Source organism: Grammomys surdaster, unplaced genomic scaffold (genome assembly GCF_004785775.1).
Source record: "Grammomys surdaster isolate TR1022 unplaced genomic scaffold, NIH_TR_1.0 125881, whole genome shotgun sequence".
NCBI classification, from domain to species: domain Eukaryota; kingdom Metazoa; phylum Chordata; class Mammalia; order Rodentia; family Muridae; genus Grammomys; species Grammomys surdaster.
Window position 1 is genome coordinate 2759939 of NW_021620706.1, and position 8784 is coordinate 2768722.

Here is an 8784-nt window from a genome sequence, read left to right on the forward strand (position 1 = left end):
AAAAAATGTGAAAAAATAATAAATAAATAAATAAATAAATAAATAAATAAATAAATGGAACTAACATAACACAATAATTTCCCAAACACTCCACTTCCTAATTCTGTCACATTGGTTATCAAATCTTCCCATATGAATGCAGAGGGGGAAACTGTTGCGGTAAATCTCCAACCCAAATAAGACCAGTCAAAGAAAACACAACTCAATAGTTATAATATAAGCTGCATGCCTAGATTGGGCAGATTCACCACTATACTACTCTATTTCTCAGCTATGAGCCCCTTATAACTTGTGGGTTTTCCAAGTCATGTGCCCGTCCTTCCACCTCCTGCTCCTCCATCATCTTCCTTCTCCATCACAGTCCTCCTCCATTGTCCTCTCTCCTTTCTCTCTCTTCCCACCAACCTTTATTTCTCCACCTCTCTTCCCTGTCCAATCACTGGCTCTAGCCTTTATCTTACAAATTAAGGTGGGCAGAAAGTTCAATAGAAGTCACCTGTGTACTGATTCACTCCTCCTCTGCAGCCCCTCCCAGGAAAGTAGAATTAGCATCAAAATACAAGGCCTCCCTTCTCCCCCCACCCCATCCACAACAGGAAACAAACATTTATATCAAAGAATAGAGAAGTACTTGAGAATGAAGAAAAGTTACAACACAATAGTTTTTGTTTGGTAGAAAAGATGGGCAAGTCTGTGAGCATGCTATTAGCCTTGATGGGTATGTGTCTATTTTCTAGGAACAGGTATGCAAACAACAAAGCAGTCAATTTTGCTTCATCATTTTACTGGTTAATTCAGAGTATTAGCATCAAAATGCTTACCAAAGGAAGGAAGAGAAGTCAGGTTGAGCTATCAGCCTTGGATGTTTGGTATTTGTACATTCGGACTGGGAATCCATTCTATCAGTTTTTCTTACTTTTTTATTGTTCTTACAGAACACCACAACCATGGTAACTTCTAAAACAAAGAGTTTATTTTAATTTATGGTTGGAGAGGTGTAAGAATCCATTTTGGCAGGGAGATAAGGTAGCACCCAGCAGGAGCAGTGGCAGGAGCAGATAGCCAAGAGATCATTCCTCCTCCAGGACAAAGCAGAGAAAGCAAACTGAAAGCGGGATAAAGGTAGACACATTCAGAGCAGGCTCTCAGTAATGTATTTCATTCAGCAAGTCTGCATCTCCCCAAACAGAGTCAGCAATGAGGACCAAGTGTTCAAATGTCTGAGCATAGCTACAGGGGCATTTCTCTTTCAAATCAGAATGGCATCATTTCTCCTATTCCCTAAAGCCCTTATTCAGGAGCAAGGAACACAGACCTACCCATCGATGGGAAGGGTGTCACATAATTTATGTCCAGGTTTTCAAACCATGCCAGTTCATCTTCAGCCAAAAACCATTTAAACTTTTCCAACAAGCTCCTCAAAGAATCATCAAGTTATGAAATCAATGCCATTCTTGAGGGGCAGGATCAGGTCATCTAAATCAAATTCAGGTATTGCTTGAAGTCCTTGGATTTAGTTCCATAGATACAATTCATTTTGGCTTGAAAACCTGTGAGTGGAATAGGAGGCAAGTTATTATCCTTACATGCATACCCAGTGTCCACTGATGGAACAAGCATCAGGAAACTATAATAGAGATACTCTCTCAAGGATATGTAGAAGGGACATAGTGATTGGTCCCTAGCAATTCAGAGATATGTAAGGCACATCTTATCAGTTCCTTGATTAGGGACAAGAAACTCTCTCTGGGACTGAATCTGTCATCTAGACTTTTGACTCTGCCCTCTGGCCCATCTTTCATTTTGCAGAAATAGCTTATGTTTGCAGTTGAGTGATTTTCTTTGTACTCATAGACGTTCAATGACCCAGAGGCCACTTTTTAAATTCATATTGCCTTCATCCTTTTTCTGACCAAACTGTTATAATTCTTTTAAATAACTTTATGGGATCCTTGTATGTCAATTTATAATCTGCATGAGACTAGGAAAAAACAGTAAATCTTTTCAGAGTAAGTCATTCCCTCCTTGGGCCTTCCTTTAAGCTGTAGAATAATGCCCTTGAGACTCCTGAAAGCCCTGGTGTGATAGAGACATATACATTATAGTCCTTAGAAGACATTCTGTTTAGTGAAGAATTTTGGAGGTGGAGGTAGAAAGCTTTTGAGGACTTAACCAAGGATTTTACAAGCTGTGCTCTAAGTGCTATGGTTTCCGGATAATGCTCTATCTTTGACCTTGGCTGACCTTGGATGTTGAAGACCTCCCACAAGTTGGTAAGAGTATCTTGAGGCTCTGTGTTTCCTGTAAATCCTTTTCTCACATTTTTGTTATAAACAGCTGAAAGAATCCACTGAGTGTCTCCAGGACTCTTCCTCCATTCCATGTTACTCCATGGGACAGTTACTGTCCCCACCCTTGTGATTTCATGCCCTCAGTGGCAACCCTCTTGAGTTCTGACACTTTTCTCTCTACCACCTATACACAAAATCAGTGCCTCATATATCAGGATTTATTGTGGTAACATCTTCCTTCCATAGTCCAAAGAATATATGTTTATCTATTGTGTTTAATAAACCATAAAGGAATTATTGAGAAAAAATAGAACCACATTTTGCCAACTAGTCCCATCTCTTAACATCTAATTGTAGCCTGTGGTTCCATAAAGAGATGTGTGCTCAAGTCTGTGGGGCATGAGGGTGCTGGATATCCCATTTTATGCTTACCACATTGTTCAGTCTTGTTGTTAAAGGCTGACAGTGGAGGCTCAGCTCTCTGCTAGGACTGGCTGACACGGGTTGCCTGGGAATACAGAAGAGTCAAATTGTCCTATCTCCTCCGTTCTTGTTCAAACCTAGTATATCCAGCAAGTGTGGAATTTGACAGGTTTGTGCTACTTCAGTGATATCAGAGGCTTAATGAAGTGGAGTCTTCACCTAGAATGCATAATCCGTCCCACTCTGTCTAGTCTCAGCGATGTTGTGATGGTTAATCTTTGTCAGCTATTTGATGGGTTTAAAATCACCACGGAACCACAGCTTTTGTCTCTCAGAGTATTCCCAGAAAAGTTTAGTTGAACAAAGAATACCCACCCTGTATGTGGGTAGCACAGTTTTTTGAACTAAGGTCTAGGACTGAATAGAAAAGGAGAACGCGATAGAGTCCAAGCCTTATTAGTTCCCAGACTCTGAATACAGTGTGAACAGCAGCCTTGAGATCCTGCCGCCATGCCTCTCCTAGCATAATAGACTGTGTACCCTCAAACTACACGACAAACATAAACCTTTCCCTTCTTTAGCTGCTTTCAGTGGGTGTTTTGTCACAACAATGAGAAAAATAACTTCTATACAAACCATGGTGATTAGTCTTGAGTGTCAACTGGGCAGCACATAAACTCAGTTATGATTTGTCTAGATTAGATTGACCTAGAGGTGTGCCTGTGGTGGATTTTCTTAATTGATATAACTGAGATTCAAATACCTACCCTGATGTGGACAGTACCATTTTATGAATGAAAGAATGAAAAGGAAAGGGGAACCAGGCACAAGCATGCATGCATTAATTCACTGATTGAATGCAATGTGACAAGACACGTCATCTTTCTTCCATCTTGACTTCCCAGCAAAGAGTGACTGTAACCTAGAGGTTACCCAAATAAACCTGTTCTCCCTTAAGTTGCTTTTGTCAGAGTATGATTTTTTATCAGAGTAAGAGGAGTGAAACCAACACAGACGTTAACAGAGGGTTAGAGGCTGTGCTACTCACTCCCCTACCTCAACCCTGGAGGTGAATGGAAAAGCTAGCCCTGACTCACAGCTCTTTATTATGGTTCAGAAAAGATGTACAACCACAATTCACAGCCCTACAGTACACAGGTTCCTTCTGCCAGCAAGACAGAAAATCAACTCTAGCATTGTCCCAGAAGGAGATGGATATATGGCCACTCCCTGCTGCCATGAGAAAAGACCAGTAAGAAGAGATCATTTGGGCTGCTAACAATGTGCCCAGCAGCAGAGGGATCTGAAGATAACTGTTTGTTCATTTTTTGGGGACATAAGGATGTTGATGCTTCCTGCCCAGTCCTGCTGACTCTAAAGTGGAACAATCATGTTGTTGTTGATGACGATGATGGTGACGGTGACAATGACGACTACAATAATGATGATGATGTCTATATGGCAAAAGACACATAATGCTCAAATAGCCTCCTATTGTTAGATCACTTTCTTATTAGGTCACACTTTATCCCTTTGTGACAGACTTCTGTTGGAACTATATTATCAATGACTTTTTAGGGTCTAAGCTAAAGGTTTGAGAGTTTCCTGGAAGAGATAATAAGGAAAACGAATGTCCATCTGCCGTGCCACTCTTCAGGTTGGGAAGCTCCACCCCCCAACACACACACAAAAGTCCAACTTCCTCCCATCTTTCAGAGTTTCACACTCTTCCTACGTTTGTGTAGGTATAGTGGTTTCTCAGCATTTATAAAGACCTTGGAGGAATAGAACTGATTCATCTACGAAGAACCAGAAGCATCCAAAAAACTTTCCAGGAAGGGAACAGGTATCAAGTATCTTGATCCAAAAGCAGTAAAATCAGAAAGCCACAGATTGTTTTTCTTTAGAGCTTCTTTATTTTAAACTCTGATCTACCAAATTAGTATTTCTCACTAACTTGGGGAGCAGAGACCTTCACAGGCTTCACAATCTTTTGTTTAGGTGATGCCTTTGTGGCGGTCTTGGCCACAGCCATTCCTGTCTTCTTTGATGCCTGCTTAACCTTTTTTGCTTACTTGGCAGCCTTATCATATGCTCTCTCTGAGTTTTTCTAACTTCTGCTTTCTGATCCCTCTTGGTCATTATATCAGCAAGAGATGCCCAGTGATGGCTCGCTAAACTTTGACTGTACAGTGGGTACTGTCTAATTTCTTCCAATTGTCCTTTCTTCTGTAGAAGACGGTCCAGTTTACCTGTCGAAGATTCTTTTTGGAAAGGAATGGGGACACACATTTTGCACTAAGAAACTGGAAAACCTACCTTCTCGGCAGTCCTGGAGTAGTGCTGCCCATGTCCAGGGTTGATCTTGTACCCACTGAAACTGCACAGCTTGACCTTCATGGTGATAGCTGTCTGCCTGTCAGGAGAAAGATGAGGAAGAGAAAAAAAAGAATCATAAAAAAACAAAGATTTACAACTATGAAAATAAGCAAAATGGTGACCTCTCCCCACCCCCCACCCCTGCCCAGTGATACCAAAGGCAAAAGGTTCATGACCACAAGGAACAGATGAAGGAATGAAAGGCAATGACTACTTTAGGCATGGCCTTGACATCCAGAATGACTAAATCCCTTTGTGTTGGGCTTATGAATCTATAAAAAAAATAATGTAATTCTCTAGGACCCTTTACACTGGTGGTTTGGACTTTGTCTAGTTTCTGGTTTTCAATAGTATCGTGGGAGTTTGGGTGAAGATTTGAATGGGTCAAATCACTAATGTTTTGGGCACTGTCTTAACTATTATATCCAAGTACCCAAGATCAATGACTTCTAAACATAAATTCTTTCTCATAATTTTGCAGACTAGAAACTCCAAGACAGCAGTGCCAGAAGATTCAGTGCTTAGTAAGGATGTATTTCTTCATCCATAGATGGTACTGCTCACTATGTTCATATAAGATAGAAACTTGAAACATTTTTCTGGAAATGTTTATAAATATGCAATGACTTGCCAAAAAAATCCATCTTCTGATTTGGGAGCAAGCATACTACAGGCTATAGCATGTTCTTCTCACCCAAAGCCATAATATTGCATAATACATTCCTAGCAGACCCCCAAAGCTAAATTTGTTCTAGCATCATTGTAAAAACTCCAAACGTCCAATGTTTGGTCTAAACGTCATCAAATCACATGTAGATGAGACTTTTAGAGGCCAATTGATCTCTAGGCATAAGCATATGAAATCCAATGTGTGATGTATTCAAAGACTAATGGGATAGCCACAGGAGAGACCATCCCATTCCAACAGAGTAAGTGAGGTAATAGGTAAAGTAAACAGAGGAAATATGGGCTAAGTAAGTCCAAAATCTTAAAGCTCAAAAATAGTCTTTGGCTTTGCCCCTTAGAGTCACTGTGAGGGACGTCCTAGCTCATCCCATCAGATGCAGGGAGGTCCTGCATTGGCTTGTCAGTTTTGCTGAGCAAGAACTGGAATCCCAGGTTCCAGGTAACTAATTCTTACTGCAGATTTTACGAGTTAAGGTCTCTTGCAAGGGGCGAGAACCTTGTGTCTATATTGGTCTGATTACAACCCTCACAGCATGATCTCATATCTTTAGGAGGCCCCATTCTTTGATATCTTTTGAGGATTGTACATCCCATGTGCTGGTAAAGATGATACAGGACGAAGGTTACCAAAGTTTACATCAATGGCCTCTAGAAGGCCAGTCGTTCCAACCTGAACTGCTCCTGGATCCTCTGGATCTGAACCCAGGGTGTTAAGAAGAGCAGTTATGGGGTAAGACAAACTGAACATTTAGGTAGAATTGAGCAGCACATTCTAAGGTCCTATAAGTTCCTATGGCCCTTCCTTTGAGGTTGTCTACCTCCCCATTCTTCCACTCTGAGTCCTTGTGGGATTGACAGGCCTAGTAATCTTCAAAGTGACTTAGGGGTCAGTCTTTCCTTATCTCATGTGCAGTGTGATACATGTTAATTTTTTATGACACCTTTGTTCTCTTGCAAGCACCTTTCCTCATTGTTTTAATGTTGACTGCTGAGAATTTTTCCTGCCTTTATCTCTTTTAATTAGAAATTTCATCTTTGTCATATTATTTTATATCTACCTAAAATTATAGGAAATACATATAAATATGTATGTATATACACTCTCTCTGTCTCTCTGACTCTCTCTGTCTCTCTCTTTCTCTCTCTGTCTCTCTTTCTCTCTCTCTCTCTCTCTCTCTCTCTCTCTCTCTCTCTCTCACACACACACACACACACACACACACACACACACTTTAAAGGAAGTTAAGGCCATTTGAGCTGACAATGCTTTGCAGAAGAACTATAGGCTAGCAAAAAATCACACTACCAGACATGAGATGCTTCCTTTTGAATGATCAGTCAGTTTAGCATAAATCTGTTTTTTTTTTACTTTTTATTGGTTCTTTGTGAATTTCACATCATGCATCCCAATCACACTCCTCTTTTCTTCCCTCTTACCCACCCTCCACTCTTGTAACGTCTCCTCTAAAAGAGAAAAAAAATACCTCATTGTCTATATAAACCCTTTTGTCTACACTCTTTTGCTTGCAGATGTTCATTGCAATGAGTCACTGGTCTGGTACATGGCCCAGGCTTCATCTACTCTAACAATACTGGAACGTCACTGGAACTCCTCTTAGCTATCCTGTGTTACCCTGTGTCATGGAGATTCTGTAGTTTTTCGATCTGTAGGACCAGCCCTTTCATACACTCCAGCAATTCATTGATGGGGTAGATGTTGGAGTAGGCCAATTCAAAGCCCTGTATCTGAGTCTGAAATGTATCTGAGCTGATCAACCTGATGATCCTCCTACTCTCAAACCATTGGGGCTGGTTCCAAGCAACCCCTGCAACCAGAGACAGCTCTACTCTGTTGCTCAGGCAAGGTACAGAGTCTGCTCTCCCAGGTGATGCAGCAGGTAAGAGCAAGACTCTAGCTCTCATGACCTCAGGGCCAGCTCTCCAGACTGCTGCAGGTGGCAAAAGGTGAGGGTGGGGAGAAGACATCTCTCTCTTGCTCACTCTGCAGCACAGCAGACAAGTTGCTAGACAGCTCCTCCAAGCTCTTACTCAGAGCCTGCTCTTCTGCAGCTCCTGCAATGTTCAGGCCCACTCTCCAGCATGCTGCACCTGGCAAAGGATGCAGTTAGCTCTCCTGTTCTCATGCCCCCCAAGGACAGCTATCCCTGGATGTTCAGCCAAAGGGTGGGGTCAGTTCTGCACAACCCCTAGATATCAAAATATCCCTAGGCAGTAGCCCAGATCAGGGACAACTGCCTGACCTTTGTGGTAACAGACCCTTGCTGCTATAGGGCCATGGATCCAGATGTGGTTCGCAGTGACAGCATAGGCCAGGACCCCACAGTGGCTTCACGTAGCCATCACCTGCTATTCACATCAGGCTGTTTCTCCCTGTACATGTGTTTCCAGTTCTACCTTCTCTTCTTCCTTCTGTTTCTCTTTCTCTTCCATTTCTCCGCCACATACTTGCTTCTCTTAGTGGCTCCCAGGGTCGCTGAATGTCAAAGGACATCTCAGGAGTGGTCTCAAGAGCCCTCCTGCCTTATGGTACTAAGCAGGGATCTTGGGTACAGTCTGACATGCCCCCCATCCCCCATCTGCATGGCACCAGACTGGTAGTCATCTCAGGCTAGGTTTTTCTCAGGGAGTGTTAGGGTACTAATCATTCAGATATTCACAGGAAGATATATCCTCTTCTTTCTCCTCTCTGCCACCTACTGACACAGCAGACACACCAACAAAGCTTCTAGGAACAGGGCAACCTTATTCTTAGGCCTACAGATAACTGTAGCCACCACCCCTTATCTGAAAACAATGCAGAGACCAACAGATCTTGGGGAGCCAATCCCCAAGCCCCAGTAGACCAATCTATACCCCAGTTACTGAGTCTGTGGCTCAGTGAACATTGAGAGAAGACCGCAAAAAGATTACAAGAGTGAGAAAACCAAGGTATTGCTTTGTAATGGTCTCTTCTAGAAAATGCCACATAAACAAAATCTGAACA

At 42.1% G+C, this 8784-nt stretch overlaps 2 pseudogenes; both read right to left on the bottom strand.

The window, feature by feature from the left end:
* Positions 1-396: 396 nt before the first annotated feature.
* Positions 397-5120, bottom strand: LOC114608225 (annotated as a pseudogene).
* A 3306-nt stretch (positions 5121-8426) lies between these two features.
* Positions 8427-8537, bottom strand: LOC114608251 (annotated as a pseudogene).
* Positions 8538-8784: the final 247 nt, after the last annotated feature.